This window comes from Acinonyx jubatus, chromosome C1 (assembly GCF_027475565.1).
Source record: "Acinonyx jubatus isolate Ajub_Pintada_27869175 chromosome C1, VMU_Ajub_asm_v1.0, whole genome shotgun sequence".
Lineage (NCBI taxonomy): Eukaryota > Metazoa > Chordata > Mammalia > Carnivora > Felidae > Acinonyx > Acinonyx jubatus.
In genome coordinates this window covers 103,806,778-103,828,802 of record NC_069381.1, presented here as the reverse complement: position 1 = coordinate 103,828,802, position 22,025 = coordinate 103,806,778, and the positions used below count along the sequence as shown (strand labels likewise).

Here is a 22,025-nt window from a genome sequence, read left to right as displayed (position 1 = left end):
TTATTGTTCACTAATTCTACTTACCATTGGCAAGTAGAAGTGGGTGGGTAGGTAGTTAATGAAGGTAGGCTGGCTGTTTTTTGTCTGTGGGACACTAACAAGTTTGAGGAACACTTTTTAAATTGCATGCATGATTCGTAATGCATTGGCTAAGGTGCTGGTTGGGGAAAGAGCAGGTATTTGACTTCTAATTCAGTATTCATACCAGAGATGTGAATGAAAATGTAGGAGTGTAGGTATTTCTTCCCTTGATTCTGGTATTCTCGTTAGTAGACATCTCCTCTTGTGCTATTAGGTACCACTTATTGTGGATGGAGAATGTAGCGGAAGGTAAAGGAAGGAACACTCTTTGGGTTTGTGAGGCTGACATTTAGGAAGAATTTTTCTTTTAAACTATTTAAATTAATAGTTTTGAAAACATTAATTAACAAAATTCTTACCCATTACTTTTACTTTTTTCAGATAGGGGAAAAGAATTTATGTGGTATAAAGTCAAGGTGTCAAGATACTTTATTGCAAAAACTTTTTGAAAAGTATATTATTTTCTTTTTTACAAAAGTGTTGTTTATTCTTTTTTTTTTACCACTTATTTATTTATTTTTAAATTTACATCCAAATTAGCATATAGTACAACAATTTCAGGAGTAGATTCCTTAGTACCCCTTACCCATTTAGCCCATCTCCCCTCCCACACCCCCTCCAGTAATCCTCAGTTTGTTCTCCATATTTATGAGTCTCTTCTGTTTTGTCCCCCTCCCTGTTTTTATATTATTTTTGTTTCCCTTCCCTTATGTTCATCTGTTTTGTCTCTTAAAGTCCTGATATGAGTGAAGTCATATGAAATTTGTCTTTCTCTGACTAATTTCACTTAGCATAATACCCTCTAGTTCCATCCACGTAGTTGCAGATGGCAAGATTTCATTCTTTTTGGTTGCTAAGTAATACTCCATTGTGTGTGTGTGTGTGTGTGTATAGTATATATATATATTTATATATATATATACTATATATACATATATGTATATATATATATACACACACCACATGTTCTTTATCCATTCATCCATCAATGGACATTTGGGCTCTTTCCATACTTTGGCTATTGTTGATAGTGCTGCTATGAACATGAGGGGTGCGTGTGTCCTTTAGAAACTGCACACCTATATCCCTTGGATAAATACCGAATAGTGCAATTGCTGGGTCATAGGGTAGTTCTATTTTTAGTTTTTTGAGGAACCTCTATACTGTTTTCCAGAGTGGCTGCACCAGCTTGCATTCCCATGAAAAGTATATTAAATATAATTTACTAATTCAGCATTTGAAATACAATTAACATTTTTTAAAAAGAACCTTCATCCGCATATTAGATCTGTGCAGATCTATGATTTAGATTTGTGGCATCAACTGGAATCTTCTGTTTTCTTAGAAATTAAGAAGTAGATACCACTGCATTATTGGAACTCTAGTTTTTTTATTGTTATAAAATAGTGGTCTCTAATCTTAGTTTTTGCATTCCAGCCCTACCCCTCTACTCAATCCACTAACAGATGAGAACAATATGTTGTTTATGGATGTTTTATGAAAAGTTTTTTGTGGTTCTCTGCTGTTGAGAGCAATAACAGTAGGGATTTTCTTTTCTTATTTTTTTTTTTAATTTTTTTTTTTAACGTTTATTTATTTTTGAGACAGAGAGAGACAGAGCATGAATGGGGGAGGGGCAGAGAGAGAAGGAGACACAGAATCGGAAGCAGGCTCCAGGCTCCAAGCCATCAGCCCAGAGCCCGACACGGGGCTCCATCTCACAGACCGGGGCTCCATCTCACAGACCGCAAGATCGTGACCTGAGCTGAAGTCGGACGCTCAACCGACTGCGCCACCCAGGCGCCCCCAGTAGGGCTTTTCATGGCGCCAAGTGGTGATCTTCAGAAACTAAATTGTAATAGTCAAGGAAACAGACCCTTTTTTTCCCCTTGATTTTACTCAGGTCATGACATATTATGGGTATTTCATTCCAAAACTAGTAAAATTTGAATCCTTGATAGTGGAAACTGTTTTCGGAGCCATCCTTTTTTTTTTCCTTCAAGCTATTCACTCACAGTATTTATTTTAAAGGTTAATTCCTTAGTGGTACAATCCTATGTAGGGGTGCAAGGGTAACATTTCTATCTATGGTGGTATAGCAGATTTCATTTAGATGGAACAGAAAAAGAACACATTTTTTTAAAAAACTTCTATTTTTTTTTTTAAGTTTTAAGAGAGAGAAAGCATGTATGTGTGTGCAAACGCACATGTGGGAGGGGTGGGAGGGGGTGGTGTAGAGAGAATCCCAAGCAGGCTCTGAGCTGTCAGCACACAGCCCAACAGGTGCCTCCATTCCATGAACCGAACTGTGAGATCATGACCTGAGCTGAAATCAAGAATTGGATGCTCAACCACTGAGCCACCCAGGTGCCCCAGTAAAAAAATATATTTAAGACCTTTCTGAAATCCAAGGCTTGAGCTCGCTGAATTGTATCTGGTGGGTCCATCATGCACACCCAGTGATAGGCCTTGCTTGTAGAACCATCTATTTTTAGGAATGATTAAACATTTATTAAGTTCCTACTATAGGCCAGGTTGCACTTTTTGTTTTGTTGGCTATTCTGTATGTTAGAAACGTCTCTTACTTTCCAAATTAATTCTCTAAATTTACATCTCTTCATCATTTCTTTCTTTGTTTGTTTCTTTTTTTTTTTTTTTTTAAATCTCTACACCCATTGTGGGGCTCAAACTGACAACCCTGAGATCAACAGTTGTATGTTCTGGCGACTGAGCCATCCAGGTGCCCCTCTTCATCGTTTTTTCATTTTGCATTTTCCCCTCTACATTTTCACTATAGTTGAATGGACAAAGTTTATGACTTTTACAATTAATTAGAATTTAAGTTCCATGAGAACAGGATGTTTACCTTCCTTTTTCACCACACTCTCCACTGCTCCCAGTGGTGCCTAGGACATTCAGTGAGTATTGGTTGAATAAATGAATGTTGGGGTTCATATCTTTATGCACTGTTAACATGAAAATATCTCTGAAAGGGTAGTACTAATAAAGTCATTAACATCATGAATTAATTTATAATAGCATTTATTAATATATGCCAGTTATTCTAAATGTATTATTTCATTTAGTTTTCATATATATGTATGTATTATTTAATTTTTGCAACAGTCTTATGAGGTATGTATTATTGTTTTACAAATGAGGAAACTAAGGCACAGAGTGAATAAGTGGTTTGTCTGAAGTCTCATAACTAGTAGGGGGTAGAGACATTTTGATTGTTGGCAATTCGTCTACATTGTCAACATTTAAAAAAAATATTTTTTTAACATTTATTCATTTTTGAGAGACAGAGAGACACAGAATCCGAAGCAGGCTCCAGGCTCTAAGCTGTCAGCAGAGAGCCCGATGAGGGGCTGGAACTTGTGAACTGCAAGATCGTGACCTGAGCCGAAGTCGGAGGCTTAACTGACTGAGCCACCTAGGCACCCCTATATTAAAGATTCTTAAAAAAATTCCCAAAAATTTTTATTCCTGTTCTCTCACATAAACTTCTTTTCTATATTTTCATCTGTTTAAGAGCTATCTCTATTTGAGTAATATTTAATACGCTATTTATGTATATACTCACAAGCATTTCCTTCAAATGTGTTGCCCTTCCTGACTTTTCTGTATCTTTCACGACTGTCACAGTTTTTCCAGTTCCCCAGGCTAAGCAACTAGAGGTGTTTTAGGTTCTTTCATGTATTTATCTGATTGGTTATCACGTCATCTTTTTTTTCTCCTCCATAAAACATACGTATATTTAAACATATGAAATGTTTTAATCATGTAAATATATTTAAAATATTTATTTAGGGGTACCTGGGTGGCTCAGTTGGTTAAGCGTTGGACTCTTGATTTTGGCTCACGTCATGATCTCACGGTTTGTGAGTTTGAGCCCACATCAGGCTCTGTGCTGACAGTGCAGAGCCTGCTTGGGATTCTCTCTCTCCCCCTCTCTCTGCCCCTCCCCTGCTCATGCTCTCTCTCAAAATAAATAATAAAATAAATAAACATTAAAAAAATGAAATAAAATTGGGGCGCCTGGGTGGCTCAGTCGGTTAAGCATCTGACTTCAGGTCAGGTTGTGACCTTGCGGTTCATGAATTCGAGTCCTGTGTTGGGCTCTGTGCTGACAGCTGGGAGCTTGGAGCCTGCTTTGGATTCTGTGTGGGTGTCTCTCTCTCTCTCTCTGTTTCTCTGCCCCTCGCCAACTTGTGCTCTGTCTCTCCCTGTTTCTCAAAAATGAAGAAATATTAAAATTAAAAAAAATGAATTAAAATACATATATTTAAACATTTAAATGTATGTTTGTTATTTTAATCAAAATTATCCATGCATATATTTAAAGACTTAGTTTTACCTGATTTCTTACAAAAACAGTCCTCTACTCCCTCTCTCAGTTCCTTCTCCCCAGTAACAACCATTTTCATCTCTTTTAACCAAGCTTTGTTGTTTTTGTTTAAAAGAATGTTCCAGCAGTAGAAGACATGAGTTTTCAAATTGAAGGAGACAGACCAGTGAATGAAAACACACCCACATCAAGGCACAATATCATGAGATTTCAGCATCAGATACAAAGAGTATCCTACAAGCTACAGGGAAAAAAAAATTGGTCAGTTCAAAAGAATCTGGAATCAGATTGGTCTTGCTTCTCAGTAGTCACACCCGACAGTAGAAGACAATGGAGCAATGCCTTCAGAATTCTTAGGGGAAATAATTTCCGACGTAGAATTGCATACCTAGGCAAACTATCAGTTAGTGAAATATAAGAAAGATGTTTTCGTATATCCAAGCTCTCCCTTACACTGTTTCTCAAGAGCTTAGTAGAGGATACTCTTCACCGGTAGGAGTAAACCAAGAGGAAACATGGAATACAGGGAAGAGGCAGTACAGCAAGGGAAGAGTGAAGCACCCATTTTGCATACGCTGCTGTTAGTTTCCCTGTTTTCAGTATGGTACTCTCACTTCCAGCTTTGCCTGGTTTCCCCCGACTAGGGCAAATAGATCAAAATGATTTATACTCTCCAGAGAACATATCAGTCTTTTGACAGGGTGGAATTAGGGCAGTTTCTTTCTTTTCTTCCTTTTTTTTTTTTTTTTTTTATCAGATAGTCAATAAGTTTATGAAAAGGTGTTCAACATCATTAGTTAAAGATAAACATCATTAGGGAAAGATAAGCCAGGACGCCTGGGGGACTGTTGGTTAAGAGTCTGACTTCGGCTCAGGTCATGATCTCACAATTTGTGGGTTCGAGCCCTGTATCAGGCTCTCTGCTGTCAGCACACAGTCTGCTTTGGATCCTCTGTCCCACTCTGTCTCTGCCCCTTCCCTGCTCAATCTTTCTCTCTCTCTCAAAATAAATAAATAAACTTATTTTAAAAAGATGAACCATGATGAGATACATTATCAACCATCAGTGCGCACCAGAATGGCTAAAATTAGAAGGACTGATGAGCAACTGGAATCCAATACACTGCTGATAGGAGTGTAAATGGGTATGGTCACTCTGAAAAATAATTTGGAAGTATCCACTAAATGAAGCATATGTTTGCCATATGTCCCAGAAATTTAAATTCTGTGTATACCCAACAAAAATGAATACATATTTGTGTTCCCCAAAGACATATATAAGAATGTTCATAAAAACTTCATTCATAATAGTATGAAACCGGAAACAATCCAAAGGTCCAGTTACAATAGAATGTATAAAATAAATTATGACACAGTTGCATAACAATATTACACAGCAATAAACTACTATTTTGCAAAATATGGATAACTCTCATAGATGCAATACTGTGTGAAAGAAGCCAGATATATTCCATATGATTCTGATGAGTTGAAGATAAAGGTAGCAAAATTAACCCATAATAAACATAGGTCAGAAGAGTAGTTATTTTTATGATGGAGGGGGTAAGGACAGTGCACAAGAACGCTGTCTGGGGGCGCCTGGGTGGTTCAGTGGGTTAAGCATCCAACTTCGGCTCAGGTCATGATTTCGTGGTTTTGTGAGTTGGAGTCCCACATCGGGCTCTGTGCTCACAGCTGAGAGCCTGGAGCCTGCTGCGGATTCTGTCTTTCTCTCTCTCTCTCTCTCTCTCTCTCTCTCTCTCTCTCTCTTTCTTTCTCTCTCTCAAAAACAAATAAATAAACTTTAAAAAAAACCTAAAAAAAAGAAAGCTGTCTGGAGTGATGGTATTCTGTATTATCTGGGTTGTGGTCACATGGGTATATACATATATAAAAATTAATTGAGTTGTGTAATTAATATTTTTGCACTTTGCTCTGTGTAAGCTATACCACAATTAGAAATGAAAGGAAGGGGGCACTTGGGGTGTCTTTGCTGCTCTGCTTCTATTTCCTTTAGGTGTGCTGTTAGATTTTGTATTTGGAATTTTTCTTGTTTCTTGAGATAGGCCTGGATTGCAATATATTTTCCTCTCAGGACTGCCTTTGCTGCATCCCAAAGCGTTTGGATTGTTGTATTTTCATTTTCGTTTGTTTCCATATATTGGGCAGTTTCCCTGCTAGAAGGAACAGGGTGAGGACCTGGAAATCCACCTGCTGCTTAAGCAGATGTTGAAGCAATCCTTTGTTTTTTTAATTTTTTTTAATGTATGTTTATTTTTGAGAAAGAGAGAGAGAGAGCGCACGCGAGCACAAGCAGGGAAGGGAGAAGGAGACACAGAATCCAAAGCAGGCTCTAGGCCCCGAGCTGCACAGAGCCCGACACAGGGCCCGAACCCATAAGCCATGAGATCATGACCTGAGCCGAAGTCAGATGCTTAACTGAGCCACCCAGGCACCCGGAACCAATCCTTTTTACTTTAGCTTTCATTCATACACACCTCCCACTACTATACCTGGAGTCACCAGTTCCTGAGACTTTGGGGGATTCTAACATATATTGAGGTAGTTTTCTGCTTCTCCCTTTGTTGGCTTAGGATTCAGTTCTTTTTTCTTTTCTTTTTTTTTTTTTTTTTTGAAAGAGAGAGTGTGCATGTGCGAGTGTGCCAGAGGGGGAGAAGCAGAGAGAAGGGGGGACAGAGGATCCAAAGTGGGCTCTCTGCCGGCAGCAGAGAACTGGATACGGGCCATCAACCAGAGCTGAACTTGGATGCTTAACCGAATGAGCCACCCAGGTGCCCTAGGATTTAGTTCTTGTGGATCTATCAAGGCAAAGGTTCCAGTTTCCAAAAATTTGTTGCTCTTTTCTTTCTTCCATTTTTTTTATCCATGGATTTTATGTCTTGTATAAAATTGTTTTTCTTCTTTATATAAATGTTTAGTGGAAGAGAAAAAAAGTAGATGTATACACTTACCTCACTATTTTTTTTTTTTAATGTTTATTCATTTTTTTGAGAGAGATGGAGTGTGAGCCTGGGAGGGACACAGAGAGAGGGAGACACAGAATCTGAAGCAGGCTCCAGGCTCTGAGCTGTCAGCACAGAGCCCGACGTGGGGCTCGAACCCACAAACCGTGAGATCATGACCTGAGCTGAAGTTGGACACTTAACCTACTGAGCCACCCAGACACCCCTACCCCCTTATTTTTATTCAGAAGTTATATAGCTTAAAATTATAGAGGTTCCTTTACTTTTTATCCCACTGTCATACTATGCCTTTATCACCTCATTTTGGTTAGTCTCATTCATTTCCCTGCTTCTGTTACTTCAAACTTTAAATATGTCAGATTAATCTTTAATTTACATTTTATTTTTGTCACTCTCACTTAAAGATATATTTTGTCTTTGTTAAATCAAATCTAAGATTTTATCTTGTCATTCAAGGCCTTCTCACAATTAACACTTGAGATCTTATTTTTTTTTTCCCAAATACAGACTCTGTGCTCTGTATAGGTCTGACAGTTCTTCACAACTATTTTCATACCTCCCTTTAGGATTTGCTTATGTCCTTTGTCTATGTGGAATGCCTTTTTCCTCTCCTTTACTTTTTCTGAGGCCCACATTCACTTTACCTTTTAAGCTGCTGGCTGGCTGCCCTGTTTCCTTTACTTTTTCCTGTTACTGAGCACCTTCTCTGTGCTACAGACTGTGCCGCGTCTTAATTTAAACCATTTCAGAATCATCTTTTCTTTCTCTAAATTCCTCTAACTCATGGATTCTATATAAACCTATTACTAGAAGTGAGCTTTATTTTTTTATGGGAAGATTTTGCTTTTTCTTAGGGATGTTACATGTAATCACTATTTAAATTTTATAGGATGAAATAGAAAAAGTATTAGCAATAGTATAAAAATATACTCAGTCTTACTAATAACAGATAAATGAACATTAAACCAACAATGATAATCATTTTATACCTAGAAAATCAGTAAAAATTTGAAGGATTGCCAGAACCCAGAGCTGGTGGACACATGGATAATTTGATATTGTTGGTGAGGCTCTTCATTGGTGTAGCTTTCTTGGAGGGTAATGTGCAAAGTTTTAAATATGTTCCCTTACATCCAGGGAGTCATTTTCAGAAATTTGTTAGTGTAGAAATACTGTTACCACGCATAAAGATACACAGTTATATTTATTGAAACATTTATGATAGTGATAGTTTGAATGTCATAAATGTGTACATTTGTACTGTGAAGTACCGTATAACTATTAAAAAGAGTGTGCTAGGGGCGCCTGGGTGGCGCAGTCGGTTAAGCGTCCGACTTCAGCCAGGTCACGATCTCGCGGTCCGGGAGTTCGAGCCCCGCGTCAGGCTCTGGGCTGATGGCTCAGAGCCTGGAGCCTGTTTCCGATTCTGTGTCTCCCTCTCTCTCTGCCCCTCCCCCATTCATGCTCTGTCTCTCTCTGTCCCAAAAATAAATAAACGTTGAAAAAAAAAATTAAAAAAAAAAAAGAGTGTGCTACCTGTATTTATTGACATGACACACCTTCCAGTATATTATTACATGGAAAAAACAAGATTCAGAATAAATATAATATGATCTCTCCCTGTCTTATGTAAAAATTACCCACGCTATAATATATGATATATAGAAAAAGATTTGGAAGGTTTCAAAATATTAATACCATAGGGGGGAGGTGGGATTGGAGTACGTGTGTAGAGGATTTTACTTTTATTTTATTTAATCTTTTTTTTTTTTTTTTAAGTTGTCTCCATGCCCAGTGTGGGGCTTGCACTCATGACCCTGAGATCAAGAGTTGCATGCTCTAAGCCAGCCAGGTGCCCCAAGGATTTTACTTTTGATTGTTTGCTTCTGTATTGTTGAATATTTTTAGAGACTTTCACATTTGGTTTTCTGGATATGTATAGCATTTTCTGTATATCTATAATAGTGTGTGTGTGTGTGTGTGTGTGTGTGTGTGTGTGTGTGTGTGCGCGCGCGCGCGCAGTATATATATATATTTTTCTAAGTAGGCTCCACGCCCAGTGTGGAGCCCAGTGCAGAGCTTGAACTTAAGACCCTGAGATCAAGACCTGAACTGAGATAAAGAGTCGGATGCTTAACTGACTGAGCCACCCAGGCACCCTATATATCTGTATTTTAATATATTACTTTTGTAATGAAAAAGTTAATAATAGCAAAATCAGTTAACATTTTGGTGTTTGATATATATTTATGAAGCTACTATTTAAGTACTACTTACACTGTGTCAGATGCTATGCTAAGTACTTTTCACTTGCAGTATCTAATATAATCTTCCCCAAAGGTAGGTATTATTATTAGTTGCATGTTACAGATAAACTCAGAAAGATTAAGTAATTTGCTTATGTTCATACATGTGGTAAGTGGTAACCCTAGGATTGGAATCCAGGTTTATCTAATTGTAAAGTTTGAGCTGTGTTCTCTCAGATTTTCAATGCATGCCACCCCCCCCACACACACATTCATTTTCTTTTTTAAAAACTTGGGATCGGGGCGCCTGGGTGGCGCAGTCGGTTAAGCATCCGACTTCAGCTCAGGTCACGATCTCATGGTCCGTGAGTTTGAGCCCCGCATCGGGCTCTGGGCTGATGGCTCAGAGCCTGGAGCCTACTTCCGATTCTGTGTCTCCCTCTCTCTCTGCCCCTCCCCCGTTCATGCTCTGTCTCTCTATCTCAAAAATAAATAAACGTTAAAAAAAAAATTAAAATATAAATAAATAAAAACTTGGGATCATGTATTTCCCAGTTATAAAAGTAATATATGCTTAATGTAAAAGACAAAATAATATGGATATACAGAAAATTAAATGTAGAAGTCTCTAAATGCCGTCTCAGAGATAACCACTATTAGTTTATTGTGTAACCTTTGCTCACTTCATTCTAGCCATGATATCATCCATACTATTTCTAGAACTTAACAGGCATGTTCTCACCCTGTGTCTTTGCACTCTGTCTGGAATGCATTTTCTCCAGATACCTGCATGGTTAATTCCTTTATCTCCTTTTCTTATCTCCTATTTCCTATTACCTTTTCAATGATGTCTTTCCTCACTATCTAAAATTGCTGTCCTGGGGCGCCTGGGTGGCTCAGTCGGTTGAGCGTCTGACTTCAGCTCAGGTCAGGATCTCGCAGTCTGTGAGTTCGAGCCGTCTGTGAGTTCGAGCCCCGCTTCGGGCTCTGGGCTGATGGCTCAGAGCCCGGAGCCTGCTTCGGATTCTGTGTCTCCCTCTCTCTCTGCCCCTCCCCCTTTCATGCTCTGTCTCTTTCTGTCTCAAAAATATATAAACGTTAAAAAAAAAATTAAAAAAATAAAATTGCTGTCCTCCTATCCTTCAACCTTGTATGCTTCTTTTTTTTTAAAATATATATTTTTTAATGTTTATTTGTGAGATACACACACACACACAAGGAGTGCAAGCAGGGGAGGGGGAGCGAGAGGGAGACACAGAAGCTGAAGCAGGCTCCAGGCTCCCAGCTGTCAGCACAGAGCCCTATGCAGGGCTCAAACTCATGAACTGCAAGATCATGACTTCAGGTGTAGTCGGACAGGGCTCAAACTCACAACCTGCAAGATCATGACTTGAGGTGAAGTCGGCTGCTTAACTGACTGAGCAACCCAGGTGCCCCGACCTTTATATACTTCTGATTTGACTTCCTATAGTTTATTTTTCTCCCTATTTATCACTGTATAACAAATTATTAGTTTGAACCATATGAAATTTGTTACTTACCTATTTTTTCCTGTAAAATGTCACTTTCATATTGTCATCCGGTTTACATTTTAATTATTTCTCTTGTTGATTTCTCTCTCCCACTAGCATATAAAGTTCGTAAGTATTGGGATCTTTGTTCTATTTATTGCTTTATATCTGGGATCTGCAACAGTGCCTGGCATATAGTAGGCATGCAGTTAATATTAAATGAGTTCTTCCAGGCTTTTGTTATACATATAAATTTTAAAAAAGAACATTTTATATGTTTTTTTCTGTAGCTTATTTTTTTCTATAATCACATATGGTAGATAACCTTCCATTTCAGTGATACAGAGCCACTTCAAAATTTTTCTGGAAAAAAATTTTTTCTGATATATTACAGTTTTTTTTTATTGTGGCAAAATACACATAACATAAAATTTGCTACTTTAACCATTTTTATGTGTACAGTTCAGTGCCCTTAGTATATTCACATTGTTGTACAGCCATCACCACCATCCACCTCCAGAACTTTTTTTATCTTGCAAATTATCTTCAAGAAGTTACGAAATTCATTGTCATGATACTTTCCTCCTGTGCTTTCTTCTAAGAGTTTACTAGCTTTAGTTCTTACATTTAGGTGTTTGATCTATTTTGAGCTGATTCGTATATGTGATGTAAGTAAGGGTACTTTTGTATGTGGATATACAGTTTTTCCTGTGCCATTTGTTAAAAAAAAAAAAAATATTGAATTGTCTTGGAACCCTTGTTAAATCATTTAACTATACATATAATGGTTTATTTTTAGACTCTCTAATCCACTGGTATGTATATCTTTGTGCCAGTACCATACTGTTTTGATTACTGTAGTTTGCAATGATGTGTCATCATTTTAATTGTATTTAAGTACATTCTTTATCCAGTATTAAGGGCAGTTATAAATGCCTGGACTTATAATAAAAGACATGCATAAAAGAGGTTTTGTGTTTTTAGGTTAGGTGCAGTTTATTGTAAATATAGTTTGGAGGTAGATTTTAGGAATAATAAAGAAAAAATTAAAAACATATCCAAAGTAATTCATATTTTATTTTGCTTAAAGTTTGTGTATTTATTTTGAGATAGCACGACTGGAGGAGGGGAAGAGAGAGAAGGAGACAGAGAATCCCAAGCAGGCTCTGCACTGTCAGCATAGAGCCTGATGTGGGACTTGAACTCACGAACTGTGAGATCATGACCTGAGCCGAAATCAAGAGCCGGACACTTAACCGGCTGCAGGTGGCTCCCAAAGTGACTCATATTTTAGACATTAAGAATATGATGGATTATTGTTCCAGTATTTCTTTATGAACAAATGTTCATATTATGTATTCAACTTTTTTCTTTTATTAAGAGAGAAAGTGGGAGAGGGGCAGAGGGAGAGGGAGGGGCTTGATCTCACAACCTTGAGATCATGACCTGAGCTGAAATTAAGAGTTGGATACTTAATTGAGCTACCCAGGCACCCCTTGTCTATTCAGCTTCTAATGCTTTTTTATCAGTTCTGATTTCCTCAGTCCTGTTTTCAGTGAACTTAGTTTTGCATTATTCTCATATTTCAGGAAAGGAAGTTATGTTTAGAAGTAGCTTTTTGGTAAATCTGGGAGACTATGTTGACTGACTAAAATATGTTATATTTATTGTTTTTCTGTAATTTCTGTCAAATTGTGATCTGAGTAGAAGGTACTTGACTTCAGTGGAATAAGAATATTCCTTAACTATGCTATCCTAAGTTCTTCTTCCATTTAAAAGGAGCTAATCTTGGGGCGCCTGGGTGGCTCAGTCGGTTAAGCGTCCGACTTTGGCTCAGGTCATGATCTCGCGGTCCGTGAGTTCGAGCCCCGTGTCGGGCTCTGTGCTGATAGCTCAGAGCCTGGAGCCTGTTTCCGATTCTGTGTCTCCCTCTTTCTCTGACCCTCCCCCATTCATGCTCTGTCTTTCTCTGTCTCAAAAATAAAATAAAAACGTTAAAAAAAAATTTTAAAGGAGCTAATCTTAGTAAATCAAATCCAGAGTATGTTAAAAGAATCATACATCATTATTGTATTAGTTTCCCAGGCCTGCTGTGGCAAATTCACATACTTGGGGATTTAAAACAAACAAACAAAATACTCTTTCACAGTGCTGGAGGCTCAGAATATGAAATGAAGATGTTGGTAGCTTTGGTTCCTTCTGGAGTCTCTGAGGCAGAAGTCTCTCCTTCTTCTCTAGCTTATGGACATGTCACTCCGTTTTCTGTCTCCCTGTATCTAGGTTTCTCTCCTTATAAAGAGAGTAGTCATTGAATTTAGAGCCCACCCTAACCCATTTTGACCCAGTCTTAGCTAATTATATCTTCAGAGACCCTGTTTCCAAGTGAGGTCCCATTCTGAGATTCTAGGTGGACATGGAGTTTTAGATTATTCAGTCTTCTGGAATTATTGAGTAAGGTTTAGTCCAGGAACTCAAAAGATGGTTCAACCTGAGAAAACTTCTATAATTTATGTCATTAGCAAACTAAAAGAAAAAACTTTTATATTAATAAATACTTTACAAAAGTATTTGCTTCAGATTTAAAAAAATCCATTCCTGATTTTTTAAAAAAAGCTGTTAAATCCATAGAACTACCCCCCCCCCCAAATTAAGTCCAATGAAATCATGAATAAGTCAGAGATATATCCACGTTTGCTTTGGAGATTGTCTAGGTCAAAGTTGCTTAACCTTTTGTAGGACGTGGATGTCTTTGGTGAGAAGGTTGAACCCTTTCTCACTTCCTTTGGGTCATTATGGGAATAAATGAGAAGCACACAGGTTGTTCACAGTAGTGCCTAACCCACAGTGAGGGCTGAGAAAAAAGTGTTAGGTATTACTATCCATGCACTCTCTACTCCCCCTTTACTCCTTGTAAAACTCAGGAGCAGAACTTCTGCTTTGTAGGTAAAAAAAATTCTTACCTCACTTTTATGTCACCCTTACCCCTAAATAAAAGGCTCTGCTTCTTCGGCCATGTTGGAACCCTTAGACTCAGCTGGCACGTGCTTGGAAAAGCTGGAATACAAGGAGACAGCTTGCTCTCCTTGTTGAACCTTTCTTAGATAATCCCTTAGTTATTCAGTGCATAAAATAGCAATATATAGTGGAACTACTAGAGATTGAAAAGTTTTATCTCCTGGCTTACTGCATCTTTTCTAATTTTTCTATAGTAATGCACTTAAATAATAAAAATATTTAAGAATGTTAGTATTACAGGGGCACCTGGGTGGTTCAGTCGGTTAAGCATCTGACTTTGGCTCAGGTCATGATCTCACAGTTTGTGAGTTTGAGCCTGCATCTGGCTCTGTGCTGACAGCTCCGTGCTTAACGGCTCTGAGCCTGGAGCCTGCTTCGGATTCTGTCTCCCTTTCTCTCTCCCCTCCCTTGCTCACTCGCTCTCTCTCTCTCTCAGGAAAATAAATGTTAAAAAAAAAAGTTTATTTATTTTAAATGCTTGTGCATGTACAAGCAGGGGAGGGGCAGAGACAGGGAGAGAGAGAAAATCCCAAGCAGGCTCTGTGCTATCAGTGCAGAGCCTGATATGGGGTTTGATCCCACGACCCTGGGATCATGACCTGAGCCGAAATCAGGAGTTGGAGGCTCAGCCACTCAGGCATCCCATAATTACCCTATTTTTGAGTAGTATTGGATGTTAATCCTAAATATTTTTAGTAATCGTGATATAAAAATATCTGATTCCTACTGATGACAGTCACAGTTACTAATACTGTGGTGGTTTACTGTGTACTTTCATGGTTGAAGGAAATGCTAGATTTCAGTTAGAGATTAATGAGAATAAAGATAAAAATTTTCCTCCAAGTTCACAAACCAGCCTCCCCTGGTGGAGGGAGGGTTTTATCCATTGACCCATGGATTAAGAACCTTGCAATAATGCTGTAAGAGAAGAAAACAAAATACTGTAAATATTGAGTAAGGAAAGGTAAAATAATCATTCCTTGTAGATGATGTGATTTTATACTAAAAAAATCCAATAAATTAAATACTTTTAGGTAAGACAAATTAGTAATTTGTATACAATATAAATATACTGAAATCAATAGTTTTGTTTTATTCTAGCAAAAACGAGTTAGAAGTTGAAATGGAAAAATGATTTAATTCACAATAATACTAGTAACTATAAATTACCTAAAAATAATTAGAGGAAGAAATACATAAGACTTAGGAAGACTATAAAATTTTATTAAAGGACATTAGAAAAGATCTGAATAAATGTAACACATACTATATTCCTGGATGAGGAAATTCAAAGTCATGATGCTCTTCTTCTTTCAAAATTACTATATAAATTTAATGTCATTGAATTAATTTCATGAATTGTTTAATAGTACTTGACCGATTTTAAAGTTCAAAAGGAAGATGAAGTATATGACTTTAAAAGTGTTTTAAAAACCTTTACACTTGATCTTAGCCAAAAGGCCGAGAAGCAATAAAAGTGTTTTAAAAACTTTTAAACTAAATGTTACTATTATTTTAATGTTTATTTTTGAGAGAGAGCGACAGAGACAGTATAAACAGGGGAGGGGCAGAGAGGGAGGGAGACACAGAATCCGAAGCAGGCTCCAGGGTCTGAGCTGTCAGCACAGAGCCCAAAATGGGGCTGGAACCCACAAACCGTGAGATCATGACCTGAGCCAAAGCTGGACACTTAACTGATAGAGCCACCCAGGCGCCTCCAAACCTATTATTTTTAAAGTTTTGCTTATTTTTGAGAAAGAGAGTGTGTGTACCAGTGGGGGAGGGGCAGAAAGAGAGGGGGACAGAGATCCGAAGCAGGCTCTGTGCGGACAGCAGCAAGCCCCATGTGGGGCTTGAACCCACAAACCATGAGATTATGACCTGAGCCGAAGTTGGACACTCAACTGACTGAGCCACTTAGGTGTCCCCAAACTTCTTATTTTGAGATAATTTTAGGTTCATATACAGTTATGAAAAGTAATACAGAGATCTCCTACCCTTAACTCAGTTTCCCTCAATGATAGTGTCTTGCAAAACTAATAGGCACCATCACGACCAAGACACAGATTTCTACCATCACAAGGGTCCCTAATGGTGCCTTTTGAAAGCCACACCTTTCTTTGTGCCCTCCCCCTCCCTCTGGGCAACCCCAATCTGTCCCTTATTTCTATAATTTTGTCATTTCAAGAGTATTTTATGAATAGGATTATACATAATGTAAGCTTTTATTGTTGGCTTTTTTCACTCACGTGATTCTCATCCAGTTGTGTGTAGTAATAATATTCCATTCCTTTTTGTTGCCGAGTAGTATTCAGTGATTTGGGTGTATATCACAGGTAGTCCACCTATTAAAGGACTTACCACCCCCCCCACCCCCAGTTTTTGGCTATTACAAATAAAAGTATTATAAACATTTGTGGACAGGTTTTTGTGTAGATACAGTCTTCATTTTGGGGGATAAACACCCACTGGTGTAGTGGTGGTTTGTATGTTAGTGGCATGTTTATTTTTTAAAGAAACTTCCAAACTATTTTCTGGAGTGGCTGTGTGGCTGTACTATATTACATCCACCAGCAATATATAAGTGATCTACTTTTTTTTTTTTTTAAGTTTATTTTGAGAGAGATCGTACATGCTCGAGCAGGGGAGGGGTAGAGAGAGAGAAAGAGAATGCCAAGCAGTCTCCGTGTTGTCAGCACAGGTTTGATGTGGGGCTTGAGCTCATGAACAGAGCCATGAGATGTGAGATCATGACCTGAGCTGAAATAGAAAGTTGGATGATCAACTGGTTGAGCTACCCAGGCACCCCTCCTTAGGATTTTCTACAAAGACTATCATGCCCTCTGTGAATGGGGACAGTTTTATATCTTCCTTTTTGATCTTTATGCCTTTTGTTTCCTTTTCTTGCATTTTTGCACCGGCTAGAGCTTCCCACACTATGTTTGATTTAGTGATGAGATGGAACATTCTTGCCTAGTTGCCAATCGTAAAAAGCATTGTCTTTCACCGTAAAGCATAATATTAACTTTAGGCTTCTTTACTTACTTACTTACTTACTTATTTTTATTTTGGGTTTTTTGGTGGTAGGGGGTAGATTCTGTTACCAGGTTGAGGACATTTCCCTCTATTCTTATTTTTCTGTTTTTTTTGTTTGTTTGTTTGTTTTGTTTTGTTTTTTTAAGCAGAATTAGTGTGGAATTTTATCAAATGCTTTCTTGCATAAGTTGATAGATCATTTGTTATTTTTCTTCTTTGGCAGTATGGTGGATTATGTTGGTTGATAATTAAATGTTGAGCCAGTATTCTTGCTTCTCTAGAATAAATCATATTTGGTCATGTTGTATAATTCTTTTGCATATTGCTAAATTTTATTTGCTAGTAGTAAGAATTTTTGTTCCTTGGGGCACCTGGGTGACTCACTTGGTTAAGCATATGACTCTTGATTCCAGATCAGGTCATGATCTCACCATTCGTGGGATTGAGCCCCACATTGGGCTCTGTGCTGATAGCGTGGAGCCTGTTTGGGATTCTCTCTTTCCTTCTCTCTCTCTGCCCTTCCCCTGTTCACATGTGTGTACTCTCTCTGTCTCTCAAAATAAATAAACTAAAAAAAAAAAAAAAAGTTTTGTATTTGTTTTCATGAGGAGTATTGATCTCTAGTTTGTTTTTATGTAGACTTCACAACCATTGCAAAGCCCAACGTGGGGCTTGAATTCACAACTGTGAGATCAAGACCTGAGCTGAGATCAAGAGTCGGATGCTTAACTGACTGAGCTACCCAAGTGCCCCTGAGCTCTAGCTTTTTGTCAGTTTGTTTGCTTTGTTTTTGTAGTGAGTTTGCCTGGTTTTGGTATCAGGGCAATTCTAGCTTCATAAGGTGAATTAGTGTCTCCTTTCTCAACCAGTTTCTGGAGCAGATTGTGTAGAAATGATATTAACTCTAAATGTTTGGTAAAATTCATTCCGTCTGGACCTGGAGATTTCTTTTTTGAGAGTCTTTAAATTATGGATTCAATTTCCTAATAATTGTGGGACCATTCAAGTCATCTGTTTTATGTGGGGTCAGGTGTTTTAGTTTGTTTTTGTTTTTGTTTTTAAGGAATTGTCTGTTTTGTCCAAGTTGTCAAATTTACATTTGTAAGTTGTTCCTAGAATTACCACTTATCTCTTTGGTTTCTTCAAGGTCTGTAGTGATTATCCCTTTTTTTGTTTCATTTTTTTCCTTCTTTTCATTTCTGATATTGGTAGTGGGTTTTTTTGTGTCTAACTGAGGGCTTGTCAGTTTTATTGATCTATTTAAAGAACCAGCTTTGAATTCATTTATTTTTTTAAAAATATTTTTCTGTTTTCAAATTCATTGATTTATGTTGTCTATTACTTCCTTTTGCTTGCTTTTGGGTTTATTTTGTTCTTTTTTTTTTTTTGAGAGAGGGAGACCACACAGCCCAAGTGGGGGAGAGGGACGGAGGGAGAAAGAGAGAATCCTAAGCAGGCTCCACACTCAGCCTGGAGCCTGATGTGGGGCTCAATCCCACAACCCTGGGATCACGACCCAAGCTGAAACCAAGAGCTGGACGTTCAACCAACCAAGCCACCCAGGCGCCCTGATTTTGTTCTTTTTCTAGGTTCTTAAAATGGAAACTTAGATTATTTGACTTTTCTTCTTTCCACTATAAGCATTTTAGCACAATAAAATTGTCTCTAAGTACAGCTTTTGCTGTGTCCCACAAATTTTACTGTTTTGTGATTACATTCATATTTTATTTCTGTGTACTTTGTATTTCCTTTGAGACTTCATTTTTGATTCATTGATTTTTTTTAGAAGTGTGTTGTTTAGTGTCCAAGTGTATGGTGATTTTCCTGTTCTCTTTCTGTTACTGAGTTCTAGTTTAATTCCATTGTAGTTGGAGAATACAATCTGTGATTTCATTCTTGTAAATTTGTTGAGGTTTGTTTAATGGCTCAGGATATATTCTATCTTGGTTTATATTCTGGGGACAGAATATAAAGAATATAAGAATGTGTACCTGCTATTGTGTGGTGGAATCTTTCTGTAAATGTTAATTAGACCCTGTTCGTTGAGGCTGTCATTTTTTTTTTTTTAATCTTTGCTGATTTTCTGTCTAATTGTTCTGTCAGTTGAATGAGGGGTGTTGAAATCTCCAACTATAATTATTTTCTTCTTAATGTTATGTCAGTTTTTGTTTAACAGATTTTGGAGCTCTGTTGTTTGGTACATACATACCAACTGTCTTCTTGGTGGCTTGAATATTATATAATGTGCTTTGTCTGTGGTCGGTTTATCTGATTATTAATATAGCTACTCTTGCTTTCCTTTGATTGGTGTTTACATGATATATCTTTTTTCATTCTTTTGCTTCCAACCTGTCTCTGCTGTTATATTTGAAGCAACTTTTTTGTGGACTGCATGTAGTTGGGAGTTGGGTTATGTTTTTTAATTTGCTCTGCCAATCTCTGTTAATTGGTATATTTATATTAATTACATAAAATTATTAATATGTTAGGGCTTAAGTTTGCTGTTTTATTTTTTGTTTTCTGTTTGTTTGGGTTTTTATTTCTGTGTTTTTTTCTCTGCCTTCCTGTAGGTAATTTGAACATTTTTTAGAATTCCATTTTGAGGGGCACCTGGATGGCTCAGTTGGAAGAGTGTGCATTTCTTGATCTTGCGGTTGTGGGTTTGAGCCGCATCATATTGGGAATGGAGATTACTAAAAAACAAACAAAAAACCTAAAAAAAATCTTAAGTAAGGATCCCATTTTGATTTGTTTATGTTTGCTGGTGTATCACCTTGTATACCTTTTCCAGTAATTGCTATAGTGAGCATTGCATTATGTCTCATAACATCACAGTCTGTTGGTGTCATTTTAACACTTTAAGTGTTGACATCTTACCACCCTTTAATATCCCCATTTGTAATTGGTATTAATTATTTTTTCTGTATTCATTTAGAAACAGATAGTGTTATATTTTTTTGCTTCAATCATTAAACATAATGTAGAGGACTCAAAGGAGAAGGAAAGCCTATTGATTTTACCCATATTTTTGCATATTGTGTGTTTTTTTATTTCTTTGATATATGTTGATGTGTTGTGTTCCAAAATTCCTTGTTATGTAATTTCTTCCCTGTTTAGAGAATTTTGTTTAGCCATTCTTTTAGGATAGGTCTGTTGGTGGCAAGTGCTCATTAGTTTTAAATCATTAGAGACTGTGTTGATTTCTCCTTTGTTCCTGAATGATATTTTCACAGGGTGTAGGATTCTGGGTTGACTTTTTTTTTTTTTTTTAACTTTAAAAGATATCATGCCACATTTTTTTGTCTCCATGGTTTCTGATGAAAACTCTGCTGTTGTGAATTATTTTTCTTCTATAAGTAAGGTATCATTTATCTCTAGCTACTTTTTAGAAGTTTAATTGTTATGTGTTGGGATGGATTTCTTTAGGTTTGTCTTTTTGGGGTTTACTCAACTTCTTGAATCTGTAGGTTACATCTCTTGACAAATTTGGGAACTTTTCAGATATTATTTTTCAGCTTTGTCCTCTTTCTCTTCTCTTTTTCAGGACTCTAATGGGTAATTTCTAGTGTTGTTTCTTACATTTCACTGATTCTTCTCTTTGTTCCTTTTATTCTGCTGTTGAATCAATCCACTTAACTTTATTTCAGTTATTTTTCAGTTCTAAAATTTCTATTTGATTCTTCTTTATATCTTATCTTTGTTTAGACTTTCTTTGCTGAGGCTTTCAACTTGTGTATTTGTTTCAACTGTGTTAGTAATTGTTGAAGCATTTTTATTGTGGCTGCTTTTAGAATCTTGTGAGATAATTCTAACATTTATGCCATATTGTTGGCATCTACTGATTGCTATTTTTCATTCAATTTGAAATCTTCTTGGTTCTTGGTATGATGAATGGTTCTTTCTTTTTTTTAAATTGAAGCTTGGATATTCTTGTGTTATGTGACATTGGATCTCATTTAAACCTGTTTTAGCCAGCTTTCACTGGCACCACTTTAGGAAGAGAAAGGTGAGTGAGGCTTTGTTATATTGCTAGGTAGAGTTAGAATTCCAGTTTGTTTGTTTGTTTGTTTTTCATTTTCCAAATAAAATAAGTGAAAGGATATGTTACATGTTTGCTGCATGAGTAAAATGTATAAACTAATTTTGTGTGTGTGTGTGTGTTTTAGATTAACATTATGTCACTATCACAAGCTTTTTTTTTTTAAATTTTTTTTTTTTACTGTTTATTTTTTATTTTTGAGACAGAGACAGAGCATGAACAGGGGAGGGGCAGAGAGAGAGAGGGAGACACAGAATCTGAAACAGGCTCCAGGCTCCGAGCTGTCAGAACAGAGCCCAATGTGGGGCTCGAACCCACGAACTGTGAGATCATGACGTGAGCTGAAGTCGGACGCTTAACCGACTGAGCCACCCAGGCGCCCCTCACAAGCTTTTAAAAGTAAAGGCTGGGGCGCCTGGGTGGCGCAGTCGGTTAAGTGTCCGACTTCAGCCAGGTCACGATCTCGCGGTCCGTGAGTTCGAGCCCTGCGTCGGGCTCTTGGCTGATGGCTCAGAGCCTGGAGCCTGTTTCCGATTCTGTGTCTCCCTCTCTCTCTGCCCCTCCCCCGTTCATGCTCTGTCTCTCTCTGTCCCAAAAATAAATAAAAACGTTGAAGAAAAAAAAAATTTTTTTAAAGTAAAGGCTGCAGATAGAATATAGTACTCCCTTTTCCAAACTCTGTGAAGCAGGGAGAAGTGAAGTAGGGAATGTATACTTTGACCAGTGTAAGAATTTAAGAAGAGCAATGTGGATATGAGCATA

At 37.5% G+C, this 22,025-nt stretch overlaps 1 protein-coding gene across 4 annotated transcripts in view; it reads left to right on the top strand.

Moving 5' to 3' along the window:
- Positions 1-22,025, top strand: part of ARNT (aryl hydrocarbon receptor nuclear translocator) — a 75,375-nt gene that overhangs the window by 2,571 nt on the left and 50,779 nt on the right. The window lies entirely within an intron of this gene.